Genomic DNA, 21,937 nt, shown 5'->3' with positions numbered 1-21,937 from the left:
AACATTAAAAAAAAGACTTAGAGAACTCAGTGACTTATTAAAAAGGGGTAACATCTGAATCATGGGAGACCCATAAGATGAGGAGAGAGAAAAAACGGCAGAAGGTTTATGTGAGCAAATTACAACAGAAAACTTTCCTAACCTGGGGAAAGACACAGACATCAAAATCCAAGAAGCACAGAGAACACCAATTAGATTCAACAAGAACTGACCATCACCAATGCATATCATGGTCAAATGCAGAAAATACACAGACGTGGAAAGAATTATGAAAGCAGCAAGGGGAAAAAAAAAAACTCAACCTGTAAGGGAAGATAGATCAGGTTTATAGCAGACCTATACATAGAAAGTTGGCAGGCAAAAAAAAGAGTGGCAATATATATTCAACATGCTGAATCAGAAAAATATGCAGCCAAGAATTCTTTATCCAACAAGGCTGTCATTCAAAATAGAAGGAGAGATAGAGTTTTCCAGACATACCAAAACTAAAAGAGTTCCTGACCACTAAACGAGCACTGCAAGAAATTTTATGGGGGACTCTGAGTCGAGAAAAGACAAAATAAAACAAACAAACAAACAAAAAACCCAAAAGCAACAAAGACTAGAAAGAACCAGAAAACATCACCAGAAACACCAACTCAACAGGCAACACAATGGTGCTAAATTCATATCTTTCAGTGCTCACTCTAAATATCAATGGACTAAACGTTCCAATCAAAAGACATAGGGTATGAGAATAGATAAGAAAATAAGACCCATTTATATGCTGCTTACAAGAGACTCATTTTAGACCAACAGACATCTGCAGATTGAAAGTAAGCAGATGGAGAACTATCTATCATGCTAATGGTCCTCAAAAGAAAACTGGACTAGCCATATTTATATAAGACAAACTAGATTTTAAAATAAAGACTGTAACAAGAGATGAAGAAGGGCATTACATTGTAATTAAGGGGTTTATCTACCAAGAAGATCTAACAATTGTAAATCTTTACACCTTCAACGTGAAAGCACCCAAATATATAAATCAATTAACCACAAACACAGACTCATTGATAATAATACCATAATAGTAGTGGACTTCACCACCCCACGTACAACAATGGACAACTCATGTAAGCAGAAAATCAACATAGAAACAATGAACTCGAATCATACAATGAACTAGGTGGACTTAACAAATATATTCAGAACATTTCATCCTAAAGCAGCAGAATCCACATTCTTCTCAAGTTCACATGGAACATTCCTGGAATAGATCACATACTGGGTCACAAATCAGCCCTTAAAAGTACATAAAGATCAAGATCATACCTTGCAGATTTTCAGGTCACAACACTATGAAACTTGAAATCAACCATAAGAAAAAATTTGGAAAGAACATGAATACTTGGAGATTAAAGAACATCCTACCAAAGAAGGAACGGGTTAACCAAGTAAATAAGAAGAAATTCCAAAGTACATGGAAGCAAATGAAAATGTAAACATGACAGCCCAAAACCTTTGGGATGCACCAAAGGCTATCATAAGAGGGAAGTATATAGCAATCCAGTCCTTCCCAAAGAAGGAAGAAAGGTCTCAAGTACACAACCTAACATTATACCTAGAAGAACTGGAAAAAGAACAGCAAAAAAAGCCCAAAACCAGCAGAAAAAGGGAAATAATAAAGATTAGAGCAGAAATAAATGATATCAAAATCAAAAAATAGTAGAACAGAGCAATGAAATCAGGAGCTGGTTCTTTGAAAGAATTAACACAATTGATAAACCCCTAGCCAGAATAATCAAAAAGAAAAAGAAAAGGACCCAAATTTTAAAATCACAAATGAAAGAGGAAAGATCACAACCAACACTGCAGAAATAGAAACAATAATAAGAGAATATTATGAGAAATTATATGCCAACAAACTTTGCAATCTGGAAGAAATGGACAAATTCTAGAAACATATAAAGTATCAAAACTGAAACAGGAAGAAATAGAAAGTTTGAATAGACCCATAACCAGTAAAGATATTGAATCCATAATCAAAAACCTTTCAACAAACAATAGCCCAGGGCTGGATGGCTTTCTGGGGGAATTCTACCAAACATTTAAAGAAATGGTAACACCTATTCTTTTGAAGCTGTTCCAAAAATAGAAATGGAAGGAAAACTTCCAAACTCATTTTACAAGGTCAGCATTACCTTGATTCCAAAACCAGAGAAAGATCCCACAAGAAAGGAGAACTACAGACCATTTTCCTGATGAACACAAATGCAAAAATCCTCAAGACACTGGCAAACTGGATCCAACAATACATTTAAAATATTATTCACCACGATCAAGGGGACCTATTCCTGCGATTCAGGGCTGGTTCACTATCTGAAAATCCATCAATGTGATACATCACATTAATAAAAGAAAGGATAAAAACCACATGATCTTCTCGATAAATGCAGGAAAAGCATTTGACAAAATATAACATCCTTTCTTGATAAAAACCCTCAAGAAAGTAGGGATAGAAGGATCATACCTAAAGATCATAAAGGTGGGTATGAAAAACCCACAACTAATATCATCCTCAATGGGGAAAAATGAGAGCTTTCCCCCTAAGGTCCAGAACACAAGGATGTCCACTCTCACCACTATTATTCAACACATTGTTGGAAGTTCTAGCCTCAGCAATCAGACAATACAAAGAAATAAAGGGCATCCAATTGGCAAGTAGGAAGCTAACCTTTCACTCTTTGCAGATGACATGATATTCTATGTGGAAAACCCAAAAGACTCTACCAAAAAACTGCTAGAACTGATACATGAATTCAGCAAAGTCGCAGGATATAAAATCAATGTACAAAAATGGTTTGCACTTCTACACCCCATATAGTGTGTGTATATGTTAAGCTATGGTTTCTTAACAAGAAAAAATTAATCATAGACAAATAAACACTTTTCTTCAAAGGACACTACCAAAAACATATAAAAACATACACACACACACACACACACACACACACACACACACACACACACATATACACATATATATGATATTCAGCCATAAAAAAAGAAAGAAATCTAGGGGCACCTAGGTGGCTCAGTCACTTAAGTGTCCGACTTCAGCTCAGGTCATGATCTCACAGTTTGTGAGTTTGAGCCCTGCATTGGGCTCTGTGCTGACAGCTCGGAGCCTGAAGCCTGCTTCAGATTCTGTGTCTCATTCTCTCTCTGCCCCTCCCCAACTTGTGCTCTGTCTCTCAAATAAATATAAAAAATAAAATAAAATAAAAAGAACGAAATCTTGTCATTTGCAACAATAAGATGGACCTAGAGGGCATCATACTAAGTGAAATAAATCAGAGAAAGACCAATACTGTATGATCCTACTTATATGTAGGATCTAAAAATATACCAAGTTCATAGATACAGAGAAGAGATTGGGAGTTGCCAGAGATGGGAGGTAGGGGTGGGAAAAATGGGTGAAACAGGTCAAAAGATATAAACTTACAATTATAAAATAAGTCATGGGGGTGTAATGTATGGTATGGTGGCTATAATTAATAATTATATTGCTTATGTGAAAGTTGCTAAGAGACTAGATTTAAAAGTTCTTATCACAAGAAAAAAATTATAATTATAGATGGTGATATGTTAACTAGACTTATTGTAGTGATCACTTTACCATGTATAAAAATATGGAGTTATTATGTTGTACACTTAAAATTATTATAATGTTATATATCAATTATACCCCAATTAAAGAAAAAAAAAGTAAACGGAGGGTGGTTGATCTTTGAAAGTGTGAATAGATGTCACAGTTTGTTCTCATTCTTAGCCCTTTTTGACAAAAAGTCAGACCGATGTAAGTCAGGCCCTAACTCGACAAAGACAAGCAGAGAGAAGGAAAGCAGGAGGGTTGCACTTGAGTGACCTGCCGAAATCATCTCCAGCCAAAACCTCAATCACTGGTCTCACTTGACAGATTCAGAAAACAATTTCTGGATCCATCCAAAAACCTGGAACTGTCATGACAACAATTTATCCCCTTTACCTTTTCCTAAGAGAAATTCTGAACACAAGAAAACCAGATTGTTCCATACCAGAATAGGCAAACAAACTTTCCTAAAAAACAAGATTGAAGGTAGCTCTAGAAACAGATCCAAGTCATCCTAAAATGTTTTAGTGCTGCTGCTAGCTACAAAAATCACCTTAGCACCCATTTTCCAATTTGTACTTATCAGACTCTCTTGTCTCAGCTCTATTAGTGGAAAAGGGTAGAAAAGCTGGTGGGCTTAAAACCTTAGATATACCACACATCACTGTGTGACCAGGAGAAATCTTTCAACCTCTCTGGAATTCAATTTTCTTCATTCCTAAAATAAGGATACACAAGGTCTGGTCTGCCTATGAAACCAGGTGGTTTGATAATCAAAAGACAATGTGTGGGAAAGAACTCTGTAAATTGTAAAATTCCACATAAAACAAAGCAGTGGAATTAGGTTGTGGCTAAGGTATCTTGTGAAACTCTGCACTTTGCTTTATTAAACAAAGGGAAGAAGAGGAAGGAGTTCCTAGAAGAAGTTTTACTAAGTCTGAGAGAAACAATAATAGAAGAGAGAGAAAAAGGCAGCAGGTTGGCTCCATATGGAATTCTTTGTTACCACTGAACCCTGGCATAAAAATTTTCCCCCCAAAATTCAAAAGTGATAGTCTTCCTTTCTAAGAGTCAGGATGTTTAATTGTATATTTCTGAACTCCTTTACATTAGTAGGGAGGATATAGATCTAAAATATTAATAATTCTTTATTTCTAAATCTATGTTTTCATAGATTATCTGGCCAGCCAAAATGGACTCCAGTCCTTTAAACTCCTACATATATCAAGCACCTGTGATTGTCTTATGTTTCATTTTACAGTGAGATGTTCCAAGAAGCAGAAGGCCATGGTTGAAGGAACCTGGACTAGATGACGGGAAGAGACGTGGAACTCTGATCATAATTTACTCTCCAACCTTGGGCAAATCACGTAATCCCTTTGTTTGAGTAGCATTACTTATAAACAGTACTAATTCTATCTGCCTTATCTGTATCACAAAGTAAAGGTAAAGCTATGTGAGATTTTATGTGAAAACAAGTCCTTTACAAGAGAAAAATAATTAGGAAAATGCAATGGACTAGTATTATAGGGTTTATAAGTGAATGAATGAATGAATGAACAAACGAATGAATGAATGAAAGAAAGGGCAAATATCAAACATCACTCTGTATAAGTTCTACTCATGCATCCCTTCCAGGGCAATACAAAATAAGTTATCTTCCACATGGCAGCTTTTTATTTATTTACTGTTCAGACATTTATTAAGTAGTACAAGCCAGATATGTTCCTTTAGAGAAAATGGAAACAATGAGCTTCAAGGAAGAAGTACCCCAGTGAGTTGGAATTCATAGTGTGACTTTGAACAAATAACAGAATGTCTTTCACTGTTACCTCTATTGAAAAGTGAAAGAATACTACCCATTTTGCAAGATTGTTGTTGCATCTTAAAGGAGATACTACATATAAAATCACCTAGTAGAGCCCTGGCCCATAGAACTGTTCACTGAAAGTCGCTCTTATCATTATTTAAGGTATATTTTCCCATATCCTCCAACTTGAGAATTCTTAATCTAGATTCCATGAACCATGAAACTTCTGTAATTTCATATAAAATTTTACATATATATGCAACGTGCACTATTCCAGGAGAAAGTTCATAACTTCCATCAAATTCTAACAATAAAAACAGGGGCTCCTGGGTGGCTCAATCAGTTAATCGTCCAACTTCAGCTCAGGTCATGATCTCATGATTTGTGAGTTCAAGCCCAGCATTGGGCTCTCTGCTGTCAGCACAGAGCCTGCTTTGGATCCTCTGTCCTCCTCTCTCTGCCCCTCCCCTCCTCGTGTGCTCTCTCTCTCTCTCTCTCTCAATTTCACTCTCAAAAATAAACATTAAAAAAATTTTAAAAATAAAAACAGTAAAAAGTTTCTTCAGTGTAACCCTTAAACGGTGATATCCAGCATAGAACACAATATCACAAAAGGTGACCTACCAATGGGCAAGGTTGATGTCATTATCTTCCTTGGTACTGCTCACTCCCACACTCATATAATGGTAATCAATTACTAAACAATTTTCCACTGAGCCCCAAAGCAAATTCACAATTCTCAAAAAATAGCTCTAGGAAGATACTACCATTTTACCAGAAGAATCTCTAAAGGTGAAATTAACCTGACATCTGGATCTGGAATCCACCTAGACTTTTCCCCTCTTTTCTTTCATTTGGCTCATTTTGAGCTTTTGGTCATCTAAAACCCTTGTGTCTTTTTTAAAGGAAGTGTCATGCCTTACAGACCCCCTTATAGACTCGTCCTTCATCCTATTACTTGGAATTAACTTTTAAAAAAAGTATTAAAATGTCAAATTTGGCTTGAGTCTTTTAAGATCCTGTTAAATTGATAATATAGTTATCCATTCACTTAAGTATTCATCCATCAGATATTTACAGGAATACCCCACTGGGCACCATTAGTCACTGTGTCACTGTTAGCCAGCTCTTCCAGCTTTAAGTCCTACATAAATTTGATTTATATGCCTCCAAGTCATTGATAAAAATAATATTAAATGAAAATATTTACTGTAACCAGTATGTAGGTGTGAAGCAAGACACCCACAAAATTTCTAATTCAGGTTACTTCCTCGATGTAAAATTAATAGAAATAAATATGTAATATTTGGTGTTCCAGTTACCAATTTATTCCTTCTCAGCTCCAAATCCACCTTTCACTGTCTACTCTGCAACCTGTGGATATTTCTCCTTTGCCAGCTAGCACAGTGTTAAACTTTGTCATCAGAAGATACTAAAGGAGTTTCTGTATATAGTTCCAGTGTACTCCTCTCGGAAGGCTCCTGCAGTGTGCAGTGTGAGCAGCCACTGTGGCACCCAGAGACCAGTACCACGTGACACATCCCTGTGAATGGCCTCATTCAGTGCCCTCTAAGGTGACTTCCACAGTGCTCAGCTCCTGAAGGACATGAGGCTTAGCAGTACCTGGAGCCAACAGCACCTGGCACCACCCAAAACGGCTGACGCCCAGGGTGTGTAATGATTTCCAAAGTAGGACACATCTCTTTCAAAGGCTTTCTTTGGCATCTTTTGCAAGCTCAGCAATGGGTTTTGAGACATGCCAGCTCTCCACAGGTACTTTTCTCCAGCACTCAAAAAGCATATCAGGATGTACTGCTGCCCGCAGCAAAGCCCTCCACTATCCAGTGAACTGCATCATTTCTTGTAAGTTCTGGATCATGGTCATGTTTGGCTTGTTAAGTTTAATAACTAATGTTGTTTCAGGAAATATAAATAAATTTGTTAGTAACAAATAAATAAAAAGTCTAACCCTTAAATTCTGGGATTGGTTCTCTTCAACTCTTGGTACTCTAGGCTCTTGGTTTTGTCCTCTACTTCATTTCCTGTATTTTAGAAGTAAGGAGCTTTCTCAGCCTGCTTCCTGCCCATTGTAAGTTGAGGGCCTAGAGTCCTCTTTACATTTTGAACAGTGTGTCTCTTTAGTCCAAGTGGACATTATTTCTTTAAAAACTTTGTGGGCTTCCTGTTTATCAAATTATAGTCTACACTATGACAGAAACAACAAACCTACATGTCTTTTTTTTAAATTTTTTTTTAATGTTTATTTATTTTTGAGACAGAGAGAGACAGAGCATGAATGGGGGAGGGGCAGAGAGAGAGGGAGACACAGAATCGGAAGCAGGCTCCAGGCTCTGAGCCATCAGCCCAGAGCCTGATGCGGGGCTCGAACTCACGAACCGTGAGATCGTGACCTGAGCTGAAGACGGACGCTCAACCGACTGAGCCACCCAGGCGCCCCAAACCTACATGTCTTTTTGACAGTCTTCTCTTTAATTTGGATTGAGAGTCAGGGTGCTTATGGAAGACCATTGAAGATTCTTACAGCTCTTTTTTCTGGCTGTGAAGGTCTATGAGGCATTGCTTTTAATTTTTCTAAGGTATCAACAAAGGATTCTATAGCTACACCCTTGATCTTATTTTTACCTTGAGGTCGTGTTTAATGATGACTCATTGAATGTAATCTTTTCCCTGAGGCAAAGTTTGGGCCAAGAGAAGCTAAGAGAGAAATAGTTGTGTCTGCATAATCAGCAACTCTCACTTTTATATTTCCTTTAAACAGTGCTTGAAAACAACTAAAATAGTCAGGAATGAGAAATGGATGTTTATCATCACACCTTTTTAACAGATTGTAGCTAATGGAGTAAGATAAAGAAAAGAGACAACAGATGAAAGAATTAGTGTCTAATAAACAAAAATATCATTATTGCAGATGATATGACTGTATACCCAAAGAACACAAGAGATATTATTAAAAGTAGTAAGAGTGTTCAGGAGGATTGCTGGACATAAACATACAAATATCAATAGCATCAAAATGTTAAAAAAAAAAAGCTGGAAATAAAAAAAATGTGTGAAACCTTAATGTGAAATCAAAACATTATTCATGGACAATAAAAGATCCTTACAAATGAATACATGCTGTCCCAGTATATCAGAATCAAGGCAAGGATGTCCACTTTCACCACTCCTATTCAACACCATTCTGGAAGTCCTAGGTAATGTAACAAGACAAGAAAAGGAAATAAAAGGTATACATATTGGGAAAGAAGAAATAAAATTGTCTTTGTTCACAGATGACATGATTGTCCATATAGAAAATTTTTAAAAATTAACAACAACAAAAAACCCTCCTAGAACTAATATGCTAGTATAGAAAGATTATAGGGTACAAAATTAATATAAAAATGTTTAAAAAGTCAATTACTTTCTTAAATATCAGCAATAAACAATTGGATTTTGATGTTAAAAACACAATACTATTTACTTTAGATTCAGAATCAGAATCAGAATCAGAAGAAGAAGAAGAAGAGAAAGAAGAAGGGGGAGGAGAAATACCTAGGTATAAATCTAACAAAAAATATATAAGAAAATGTTAAAGTAATTCTCCCTAATTTCATCTATGTGGTAAGCATTGCTATAGACAAAATTATATTTTTTTCATGGAACTTAAATCTACACTAAAATTCCTATGTAAGTATAGAGACCCCAAAATAACTGTTGATTTTGAAAAAAAAATAAAAAATAAAATGAGGACTTGTCTACCCAGTTTCAAAGCTACCTATAAGACAACAGTAATTCTGACAATGTGCTATGTACAGGTAAGTTAACAAAAGAAACAGAATGAATTAAAAGGTCCATGTGCACCTAAGTGTAAGACCTGAAACTATGAAAATCCGAGAAGAGAGCACAGGCAGTAACTTTTCTAACATTGGCCATAGCAACTTTTTTCTAGACACATCTCCTAGGCAAGGGAAACAAAAGCAAAAATAAACTATTGGGGCTACACCAAAATAAAAAGCTTCTGCACAGCAAAGGAAACAGTCGACAAAATTAAAAGACAATCTACCGAATGGGAGAAGATATTTGTAAATGACATATTTGATAAAGGGCTAGTTTCCAAAATGTATAAAGAACTTATAAAACTCAACACCCAAAAAACAAGTAATCCCATTAAAAAATGGGCAGAAGACATGGACAGACATTTCTCCAAAGAAGATATACAGATGGCTAACAGGCACATGAAAAGATGTTCAATATAACTAATCATCAGGGAAATGCAAATCAAAACCACAATGAGATATCACCTCACACCTGTCAGAATAGCTAAAAAAAAAAAGAAAGAAAGAAAGAAAGAAAAGAAAAGAAACAAACAAACAAGTGTCTGCAAGTATGTGGAGAAATAGAAACCCTCATGTACGGTTGGTAGGAATGCAGACTGGTGCAGCTGCTGTGAAAGACAGTATAGAGGTGCCTCAAAAATTTAAATATAGAACTACTGTATGATCCAGTAATTCCACTACTGGGTATTTACCTTAAAAAAAACATGAAAACACTAATTTGAAAAAAATATATGCACCCCTATGTTTATTGCAGCATTATTTCCAATAGCCAAATAATGGAAACAGTCCAAGTATCTACAGATAGATAAATGGATAAAGAAAAAAAAAATATATATATATATATATATACATACATAGATACACACACACACACGCGCGCACACACACACACACACACACACACACAAATACATACAGTGGAATATTACACATCCATAAAAAAGAAGGAAATCTTGCCATTTGCAACAACGTGAATGGATGTAGAAGGTATACAGCTAGGTAAAATAGATCAGTCAGAGAAAGACAAGTACCATATGATTTGACTCATATGTGGAATTTAAGAAACAAATGAACAAGGAAAAAACAAACAAAAAAGACAAGCTGAAAGACAGACTCTTAACTATAAAGAACAAACTGATAGTTACCATAGGGGAGGTGAGTAGGGAAGGGAATTAAGAGCACACTTATCAATGGTGAACACTGAGTAACATACAGAATTATGCAATCACTATATTGTACACCTGAAACTAATATAACACTGTATGTTAATTATATTGTAATTAAAATTTTTAAAAAGGCCCATGTGCATACATATAGATAATTAATTTATGACAAAGGTGACATTACGAATCAGTGGGAAAAGGATAGTCAATTAGCTATCCATATGAACAAAGATAAACTTTTGTTTATGTAGCTTGCCATACAAAAAGGTAAATTTTGAATGGACTAATATCTAAATGTGAAAAACAAAACTATTATAAAAACCTACAGAAGACTTTCTTCATGGCAGAAGAGACTGTATCAGTCAGGGTTTCAATCAGAGAAGTGTTAGAAGGTACACACACAAATACTTGTTACAGAATTTTGACCTTAGGTGATTGTGGAAGCTGATTAACCAGTTTGTGCTAGCTTCCCATGTGATGTTGGAGCTTTAAACCAGAAGAGCAGAAGGTAACATGAATGTGAACTGGGAAACAGCAAGAACAACTTGGAACTCAAATGCATGAGCTGGAACGAATGAGGACTGGCTAAAATATCTTTCAGTTCTTGTTGCCTCTGACCTTGATGAAAAGTGTGTCGTATAGGAACTGTGGGGCTCTTCTTCACAGAGCTGAAACACATATAACTGGCCAACGTGTTAGAGGAACTAAAGAAGGATCGAGGAAAAAGTAAAGCAATTACAGCCTGACAGCCGCTTCCTGCCAATGAAATGATCTATCAGATGAATGATAAAAATATATGAGCTACAAAATCCCTGATGCTTAACTTCAGCCCTCTAAATCTCACACAAGAATCTCTTTCTTGGCCTACCTTGCCAGAAACACACAGAAGGAAATTTTGGGAAATATGGTTTAGCCTAGCAGAACTGACACATTAGAAAGCCACTATAATTAGGAAAGCATTTCCTATGACCACCAAAGAAGGGCATAAATCATTTGAGAGAAGATAGGTCACCATGAAAATTATAAGCTCCATATGTCAAAAAGTATAATAAAATTAAAAGACAATCCTCATACTGGTAAAAGAAATGTTAAATCTTTTTAATCACAAAAATATTCATAACCAGAGTATTTTAAAAGTTCCTTCAACTCAATAAGAAAAAAATCAAGCAATCTAACAGATAAGTGGACAATTCAGAAAAGGCAAATCTATAATGAACAATAAAAAGATGACCAACCTTACTAATGAATTAGAAAATAAAAATGAATTAACAATACTCTCCAGATGGGCAAAATGTAGTAAATCTGAAAACACCAAGTATTAGTGATGATTCAGGAAAAGTATAGTTCTTATAGGTTGCTGTTAAAGTATATATGGGTAAAACCAAATTGAAGAGGTTGTAATTTAACAATATATAGTATATGCGAAGGTATATACACTACAGATCACAGCAATTTCACTTCTAAGTTTCTAAAAAAGAAATTTGCACATATATACAAGAAGACATGAAAAAGGATGTTTAATGGGATATTATCAGCAACAAAAAAGTAACATCAATTTAATTAGTCCTCATCTGGGGACAGAAAATAAATTGTGTTTATTCATATAATTTAATACTATTGCCAAATTAATTAAATAAGGAGGTCTTTTGGCTGAAGCAGCTTTAATGCCTTAGCAGCCTACTGAGCAAACCAAAACCTAAGCCTGAAATGCCTCAAGGTTAAGAAATAAAAAATGGACAACCAATCACAAACAACCAAGTAGACTTTTGCAAATAAGGTAACCACTTAAGCTACAGCCAATCAAATCATTTCCTTGCTTTACTTGTGCCTTTTGTCCATAAAAGTCTTTCCCCAGCACCTGTTGGTAGAGCACTTCTAACCGCTTCTGGCTTGGTGCTACCTGATTCAAATCAATTTGTGCTTTAATAAACACTTAACAATTTTAATATGCCTGTTTATCTTTTAACTCTATATAGCAATCAAAATAAATTAACTGTATCTAGTGTATCATTATGGATACATTTTTAAAAATAATGTTAATAACTAAAGTTTCAAAAGGATACATAGAGCAGAATAATATAAAATTCTGAGTATATATCAATAGCATATATATGCAAATATCTGCATGTATGCATATATATTCTGGATACATACATATGTATAACATACATATATATGTAGTAAAAATACACATAGAAAAGGTAAATGCCAACTTCAGAATAGTACTGTAGTTCCCTTTGGGGAAAAGAAAGTGTTAGGAGAGTGGAATTTCCTGTCTACTTCCCTCAATGAATGAGTTAAATTTTCAATACATGTTCATTTTTATATCTGGAAGGATCATAATTTCATTTTTGTTAATTATCTTTTAACACATTGTAGGGTAACAAAATGAAAGGGGTACATTAAAAGAACAGAAGAGACAATTCCTTTATGGCAAACTTCACTTACTGTAGTATTTTACTTATAGGAAGATTTCCTGCCCTGCTATTCCAAGGAAAATTCTAGTAGTGTAGAAAGCTCAAGTGTCCAGCTCTTTTTTTTTTTCTTAAACTATATCAATATAAATGAAGGGGAGATATCTGAGCAGCAATCTGGAGAATAATCAAAATTAAAATTCAGAATCTTTTCTCTTGGCCACAGGGGCACTGCCCAGTTTATCCAAATACTAGTTATATAATATTCATAGGCACAACCTAGAGGCATATTTTCTTTTCAAATTCTGAAATCTTAATAGCATTTGTTTTCTTTTAAGATTTTTTGAAACCTTGGCTCATTTCTAGGAGGTTCCTTCCAGATCAGCTTTGGCTGTACAGCTTAACATCCATTCACAGGATTTGGGGGGCAGGTTGTAAATACCAGACTTTCCAATTGGGAAAGTTTATGTATACCATCAAATACCTTCATCCTACACTCCCCACCACCCTCCCGGCCCCCACCAAATTCAGGAGTCTTGTTTCTATACCAAGGGACTCACAAAGGCATGTGGTATTTCTTTGGTTTCATACTAGTATGGCAGTATGACAAAGAAGAACCTATTTCTATAAACAATGCTAACTAAGCCACAATTTTATATTTAACACTCACCTAGCTGCTTAAGATAGCAAGAAATATATAAACAATGCTAGTTTTCACAAAGTAAGTATCTAATTAAAGATTTTTGAGACTCTACTCTATACTCCCACCCCAAATCTGCTTTCTAGAGTTACTTTTAACTGCAGAGTTTTTACAGTGAACAGAAAAGAGAAACGAAGAGAGGATTTGTAAATACACAGCCACAAAACTCTGAGTTCATCCCCAACGACTCCTGGGCACACTCTTGGAGAGGGGCTGGTCCAATTAAGGTGATTGTGGAGGTCATAATCACTATGAGCTTGTTGAGAAGTTCATGTGAATATTTGAATATCAATGCATGTAATATATGCAGAATGAATTCTCAGAAGCCAGACTACATTGTTTACATAGCACTAGAAATCTCTTCACTGCCTAGCTTGTATGCACGCAGTTCTGAATACAGAAACAAAAGGAACAGTAAAGATCATATTCAATGGGGTCTTAAAAGAAAAATGTTCAATGGAGGCAGCCATGATAAAAAGAAAAAGTAGCAATTTTGCTTTTGGTAAAAATATTTTTTTTCTTCTAGATTCTCTTTATCTCCCCTTTCAGCTACCCATTCTCAAAGATCATTTGGTTTTTGAAGTTATTTATCGTTCTTTTTAAAATTAAACTAAATTTTACTGTTTTATTTCACATTTTATTCACTTCATGTTTTAGATGAGAAAATTGACCCACAGAAGGTAAATCACTGGTTGGTCAAAGGTCACAAATGACAGGGTTCAGGTTTGGATTCACATATTCTGGCTTGGTTTTGTCTGTCAGATACTTCCCTAATGTAATTTTGTTGAAATATCTTTAGTATTCTCCTTTTAGAGGTATTTGTATTTGGAGAATCTTATCCATTGTAGTGTGGCACCTTTCCATGCCCGCACGCAAACAGCTATCTATTGCCCCAAAGTACATTTCAAATACCCTAGTTCAAGATATTATCATCTCTCAACTGAACTACTACAATGGATTTCTAACTAGTCTCCCTGTTTCACTCTTCCCTTCCCTTCATTGTTTATTCTTTACCATAAATCAGATTTTATAATGCTACTGGTTAATTCCTTCAATGATTTCCCGTAGCACTGAAAATAAAATTCAGGTTTGTGACCATGATGACCATGACTTATGTAACTTGACTCTTGGCCCATTTTTCCAGTATTACATCCCAGTTTGTACTACTTCCACCAGCTATTTAGACTGCAGTCATGCTGGCCTTCTTTTTACTCAATAAATACATTAAATCAATTCTGTCTAGGGCCTTTGCACTAGGTGTTTTAATTTCTTGCCAATTCAAGTTTTAGGTCAAATACCATCTCAAGGAAGACTTCCTCTCTATCAGAGTTCCTTATTTTAGTGTCTTTATAGTGCTTACTACTATGAAGTCTCATTCATTATTTATTTTCTGCCCTCCCCTTTTAGAAGTCTGTCTTCACTGTATCCCTTGCTTATGAAAAATTCAATAAATATTTTTTAAATATATGAATATGAATGGACAAAATTAAATTGCCAAGGTCCTATTGGTTAACATTTCACAAATAGCTATGTCTGTTGGTGGGGAGGTGGACATCAAGGAAGAGATTTTTATTCTTAACTAGGAGATTGGCTTGCCAGAATCCTTGAGAATCCATTTATGAACAAAATTTTCACAAGCAATTCCCTGAATTCCCTCTTCCATGACTCCCTACGAGGCCATGGAACCCAAGTTTAGAACCCCTGTTTCAGTGTTCGGTCCAAATACATTATCTTGGCTTATGTGATGCTAAAGAATTTGACTTTTGTTTAATTCTCCTCCTTCCCCCTCTTCCTGGATTATTTTTAGTTCTAGCCTCTTACTAGGATTTTACTTGCCTCTGGACTTTGCTCTCTATCTGGAATCATCTCCAAATCCCCAACCTTCACTTTCATCTAACTTTCACTCATTTTTTAGGTCACTTTTGGTAAATGTCATTTCCTCTGGGAAGTCCTCCCTGATCATTAAGTTTGAATTTGGAGGCTTAAAGGAGCTCTCACAGTTTATTCTGTACTTCCCCTATTGAAACACTTCCACAAACTACTGTGATTGTCGGTTTATGTTATTCACACCTGCAAGTTCAGGGTATATGTCTATTTTATTCACCACGGTATCAATAGTGCCCAGTATAATACCTCACATGATGAAGAGCCCAATTAATATCAGGGTTAAAATAAACTCATTTTTCTTGGACCCCTATTTATTTCTTATAAGTGGTGGTTATTCATATCAGAAAACAGATGTTATTATCATCAATCATACTTCCTAGGTCCTTCAAATTAAAGGTTCCAAATTCGCTCACAAATTTTGTTTCTGACTTCAAGAAAAGTCTTTTCAGAGACTAATATAGGTTGTGTCAAGGTTTAAATTGTGCCTTTAAAATGTTTTGAAATAGGAAAATGAAAGGTAGTAAAATAAGTAATATGTGTAGTCACAGTAGAATGTAAGTTTCTCCACTATCACATTCATATTAATATCAAATTTGCCTGCCTGTGGAATACTTATTGCCATTTAACAAAAACCTGAGAGGCTGTATAAATTACTCAGTCTGCTTCTAAACTCAGCTAGCTTAAAGATTTTTGTAGGAAAGGTGGAATAAAGCAATAATATAGAATGAATGTATGCTGGGGGAGACCAATGAACCTAATGAATTAACAGTATGATCAAGAGGCAGAACTAGCAAGGAACTTAGGGTAATAATAAATGTTGGTACTAATCTTCTCTAATGGCTTCCTCTGTAGTCTTATAGTAGCAAAAGGACTTTTAAAGGCAAAGGATCTTAATACTCTACTAAGAAAAACTCCTAATAATACTACACTCTTCTAGCCCCATTCATCTCCAGAAGAGCTTAAATATACTCCCCTGTTCTCATTTCATATGTACATGGGAACTTCAACCAAAGACTGACTCTTTACTCACAATTCCCCATGCAACAGTTCTAGTATTATGAAGGAGACCATCATTTTGGAAAAACATGTGTGATTCCTAAAACAATTCATTTTTTAGTTTATATGAGAACCAGAGATGAAATATGAATATGAGCAAAATAAGCAGAATCACAATTCAGAGATATGGCTTGGAAAAACAAAATAAAAGGATGTGTTTACATAAATTATAAGCACTCCAGGGCTGGAATATTATTCTTTCTCCAGCACTGTCAACCATTTATAGAGCATTGTGTACACTTGTGGCAATATAGAATGAATAATAATAATTAATACAGTATGTTTATCCCAAATCCCACAGACTTTTCCTTATCAGATTCTTGCAGCCTCCTTTTTTTTTTTTAAGTCAATTCATAATTGACCATATGTATGTCCCAATCCTTGCCTGTTAGGCTTCTTTCTCTCTTATAAACCCACTAGTGATTATTTTGGACAAATATCTGCTATATCATTACTAGCGAGGCATGGACTTCAAAGAGTTCAACTTGGATAGTGTTGAAATGATTGGAATGTTGGCCAAGAGCTTTAACCTCAAAGGGGTGTGATTTCAGTGATTTCTGGTTTCAGATGGCTCAGAAACAGAGAAAATAAAATGGAGAATGGGGTAAGAGAGTAAGGAGAAAGAGGGGTTAGAGAAATTAATCATGAAGCCATACCACTATTCTTTAAAATACCAAAAGATCAAAATTCAAAGGTATCTTTTTTTACCTTAGGCATTTATTTGTTGAAGGAATCAACAAATGAACGTGGAGAGTCCCTGATGAAACAAACGGCTTTTTAACTGGTTTCCTGACCCAAATCTTTTTTCCCTCTTCAACCTATCCCACATGCTTCTGTCAGAATAATCTTCCAAAAGTATAGTTCTAGCAATAATCTTTCTTTACTTTTAAAAGAAAATCAAGTTAATCACTGTCTGTATAGTAACTCCTTAGCATGGCCCTCGGAGTCCTCGGATTACCTTTCCAGCCTAATCTCCTTCTACTGCCCTCCACACATCCTGTATCCGCACAATATATATCCTCCCTGAGTCCCCTCAAACATTCCAGCTCTTCAATATCCAGTGCCTTTGTTTTTATTACTTTATAACACTAGTCCTCACTTTGTGAGCCTGGAGAACTGAGCACTTAAGATACAGAACAAATGTCACTACCTCCATGTTATCTTTTCTGCCTGTCCTCTTAATAATATAGATGCTTCCTCCTCATCAACTCTTAGCCCATGTTACAAGCCACTAAGCACATTTGTGTGTTATTTGCTTTATATGGTAGTCTCCTTCAACAGACCAAGCTTATGGGCAGAGATAATCTTTCGGAGCCCTGAGTAGAGATGATCTTATTCAGACCTGGGTCAAGGATAGCGACTGACTACATGGTACGTACTCAGTACATGTTTGTTTAATAATAACACTGAAATAAAATATGAAAATCATATTTTCTTAGCAGGTAATACAATGAAATTTCTGGCAATGCTAATCACCTACCGTCCTTAGCATTTGCCTTTAATTAGAATAATAATAAAAAATGTCTGGTAGAAACTAGTCTATAAAGCAGGTGCTGGCTCAATCCCTCCCTATGCTATATATAGAGGTTCCATTCCGAGTTTCATTTAGTTTGTAAAGCCCAGAAACGGACTGCCACCCCCACTCCAGCAGTAGGCATAAACAATACCAAGAGCTAAATCCAGCAGCCTGTAAGTGCACTTAAGTCCCATTCAAAGTCAAGGGAAATTATGCATACATGAGAAGTAGAAGGGGAGGGGAGATAAGAAAGATGGCTTGCTGCTTCTTGGAAAACAGTCAAGGAAAAGACCACAAAGGTTCAGTTCCTGAGAAAATTGTCACCTATTTGCTGTTGCTTTTTCATCTTCATAGGAATTTATTGGATTAGGAAAGACCTTTGCTACTCCACATTATCCCAAGCTCCCAGTTGCCTTTGCATTAGTTAATGTCTGAGCTTCCTGGTTAATTGTGGCAGGCGAGCAGCAGACTGCACAGATGTCAGATGTCATACTCTATCAGATGAAGAGGTTCCTGCCTCAGGCTGTTTATATATGACCTACCAGGATTTCCTGCTGCATGATGAAATAATTAGGGGGCCGCCATGCAGGGAATAATGTTGCAGCTAAGTTGTAACAGCATTACATTAAAAAATGAAAATGAAACATTTGTCCTTATCTGCATCAGAATCTTCCTAAGGTTTGTTATGAACATGTTGTTCCTTATTTTTATAATATTCACATGGGTGCTAATTTTAATGTTCACTGGAGAACACAATGAGTGTAGTAAGGCTTTCTTTATTGCCTGTGCTGCAATTTGAGTCAAGAATAAACAGGTTGGGAGATGTCTTTTTTGTGTGTGTGTGCTTTTCTAAATAAAGTTTGTCTTTTGCCTCTTATAACGAACCAATTTTACAGACTCAACAAAGTCTAAATGATTTTTAACAGAAGTCAGTAATGTTTTCTAAATTGATTAATTCCTAAGTCTTATTGAATTCTAACTTCTGACTTTCTGACCTAGAAGTATACATCCTGTTTATAATGTAATATTTTAAAATATTTTTTCCATAAGAGCACATTATAAGACTATAAACTCTTACTCACATCCGGTTTCCATGATTCAGGAAATTATCCCATATACAAAGACGATTCATGATTAAGAACAAAAATTCTAAGCGACTTTGACTGTTAAAAGGTTACCAATCTCCTGAATTCTAGCAACACAGCTGGATAGATGGGACCAATCAAACCAAGCTATGCTTTTTAGCATGCTTTTCACTATCATCCTATACATCCTTCTGCTTTAGTTCTTAACACCTTCCCTAATAAGACTGTAAATTCCTTGAGAGCTGTTTGTCTCATGCATTTTTGTATCTCCTATTCCTAATACATTACTTAACACAAGTAAGTACGTGGTAAATTTTTGTTAAACTGAATTATATTGTGTATAGTGAGAAATGGAGAAGGGATTAAGAAAAAGATAATGATCATGATGATTCCTCACTTCTCCATATTTTTTTTTTCCTGTGTAGCTAAAATATCATCATTCTTCCTCCTCAACATCGCCTCTGCTGCAATTTTTCTAAAGACATTAATGTTGTTCCCTCATCTCACCAGTGGAATTCATACTATCTATTTATATACAGGCATATAATTCATATAATTTACTAAATAAAATAAAAATCCATCTGAATGTCATTGCTTAAAGATCATATACACCTGAAAATGGCCCAGGTCAATTTCTGGGGAACCCAGGGAACACAGTTTTAGAGCTGAAGGAGGGTTTCCTATTATATTTCTAGAAACAGTTTAAGAAAAACAAGGAATCTCTATGAGATATATAAGAAGAACAAATAGTTTTTGTCCCAAGTGTTAACTGTGATCCATTAATAATAGCTACCACGTAAAGAGGTAGCATCCAGGTTGTGCAAAAAAGTGCCTGTCGTTGATTACCTGTATCTGCCTTGGTCTTGGAACAAATGACAATATGAGTACTAATTATCTGCCATACCAGCACCTTTTCTTAATGACCCAGCAGGCTGTAGTTATTTTCCGGGAGGACTAGGGAACAAAGAGACATTCAAACAAGTATCTTTGAAGCAAAGCAAAAGTTCATTTAGGTACCATTATACCCAAGTGTTGCCCTCTTTATCTTGTTTAATAAACATTTATTGAGCACTTATCTGTCAAGTAATGTTCTCTAGCCTCAAGGAATTAATGGCCACCTGTAGGAGGCATACAAATAAATAGGAAATTTGAATACTATGTGATTAATAACATAGAAGTCTACAAAAAAACGTTAAAGGAGTTCAAACTGAAGTGGCTAACCCAAGCTGAGGTGAGGGTGAGGAGGGGATGTCAGGAAATGTTTCCCAGAGAAAGGAGTCATCTGAACAAGCCCTTAAGGATAAGTAAAAATTAACCAGGCTAAAAAAGAAGGAAGAAAGAAGAAGAGGAGGAGTGGTGGGGGTCGGGGGAGGAGAAGAAGGTGGTTGTGGGTAAAGGAAAGGCATTTTGGGCAGCATATACAATGACATTCAAGTAAATGTCCTTAGTTCAGTTGCATGGCATAGTTTGAGTGCATGTAGAAGATTAGAGATAAAGCTAGAGAGGTAAAGAACAGACAGAATTCAAAAGATTTTGTATGTCAAGGCAGAGAGACTGGAGAATTTTGGGCAGAAATCAATGGCTTGCATCTCTTTGTTGGCCTGTATCTACTATCCCTTGTCTACTATCTCTGTTCCTTCAATATATAAACATATCAGTGTCTTTCCTCCTTGAAGAAGAAAATCTTTCTTGATCCAACATTTCTGTACCTTTTCCTCTATCTTTCCTTCTCTTTCCAACCAAGTAGCCAAGCTTGTGAAAATAAGAATCAATACTTTAGGTCTCCATGTCACATTTACTGCTAAATCTACTGCAGTATGTCCCCTGTCCACCTGCTTTTATGAGAAGTCATCAATTAACTCTGTTGTCTTTTCTAACAGACATGAGCTTTAAGTGAGCCCTTAGTGACATCTGACATGACTGATGAGCACTCCACTGATGCTGTCTTTCTTGGCCTCCAGGACTCTGGACTCTCTTGCTTTTCTCCTTGTCTCTCAGATCTCCCTGAGCCTCCATTGTGAGCTCTGCTTACTCTACACAGATCTGATGCTGATAACTCCAAGAGCTCCAACCTCTCCCCTCTCAATACAGACTGTTCTTTACTGAATTCCTTTCCCATTCTTTAAGATCCAAAATGTCATCTCTTCTGTAAAGCCTGCTCCTCAAGTTCTTTGCCTACAACATTTACCACAACATTTTGCACATATTCTATATTAGCCCCTCCCAGTAAACAGTAAGACTTTTGAAGGCAAAGCCCATGCATTATCCAGTTTGTATCTATAGTGCCTGACACTTGGTATATCCATAATCTTTCCTTGTTGCATGAAGGAAAGAAGGGTTAGTCAGTGGTGACTTTTGCAGAGAATTTTCATCCAGTCGTAGACTTCTAAAGGGTAGTAACCCCTCATGTTACAAATGGGGAAACTGAGATTCAGGATGGCAAATTAGCTGACCTAAAATTGCAGAGCTCCTCAAGGACAGAATTTCAAAATTCTAGTTTCCAGTTCTTTCATTGTTTGTCTGCTCCATTTTAAGTAAAACACTCAAATGAACAGTATGAAAATTAGGAGAGTATGGAATCAACAGTTCTGAATTTATGAGTAACTGAATCACAGAGGAAATGAAAACAATTACTTTGTACAAATTCAGGTGCTTTATGTTTCTCAGGAGTGTGAAAGCTGAGCAATATCCCACCCTGCTAAAAGATGAGGTACATTTCTAGAAGGAACATTCCCTTGAGTTACAGAAGCTTCTGTGAAATATGTTTAATCCAGTCAGGAGATACTCAGAAATGCAAATTGCCCACTTGGAATAAGAAGGCACCTATTGTTTA

General features: G+C 35.8%; 1 long non-coding RNA gene across 1 annotated transcript in view; it reads right to left on the bottom strand.

Annotated features, from left to right (window-relative positions):
* The window catches only part of LOC109266668 (uncharacterized), a 96,575-nt gene extending 76,522 nt beyond the window's left edge, over positions 1–20,053 (bottom strand). Inside the window, exon 1 of the long non-coding RNA XR_002079811.2 lies at positions 19,951–20,053. This is a non-coding gene — a long non-coding RNA (uncharacterized LOC109266668). The remainder of the gene's footprint in view (positions 1–19,950) is intronic.
* Between the last annotated feature and the right edge of the window lie 1,884 nt (positions 20,054–21,937).

This window comes from Panthera pardus, unplaced genomic scaffold, assembly GCF_024362965.1.
Source record: "Panthera pardus isolate Hobbes unplaced genomic scaffold, ASM2436296v1 HiC_scaffold_11, whole genome shotgun sequence".
Taxonomy (NCBI): domain Eukaryota; kingdom Metazoa; phylum Chordata; class Mammalia; order Carnivora; family Felidae; genus Panthera; species Panthera pardus.
Note: the sequence above shows the minus strand (reverse complement) of the source record. Positions and strands in the feature narration are given on the sequence as shown.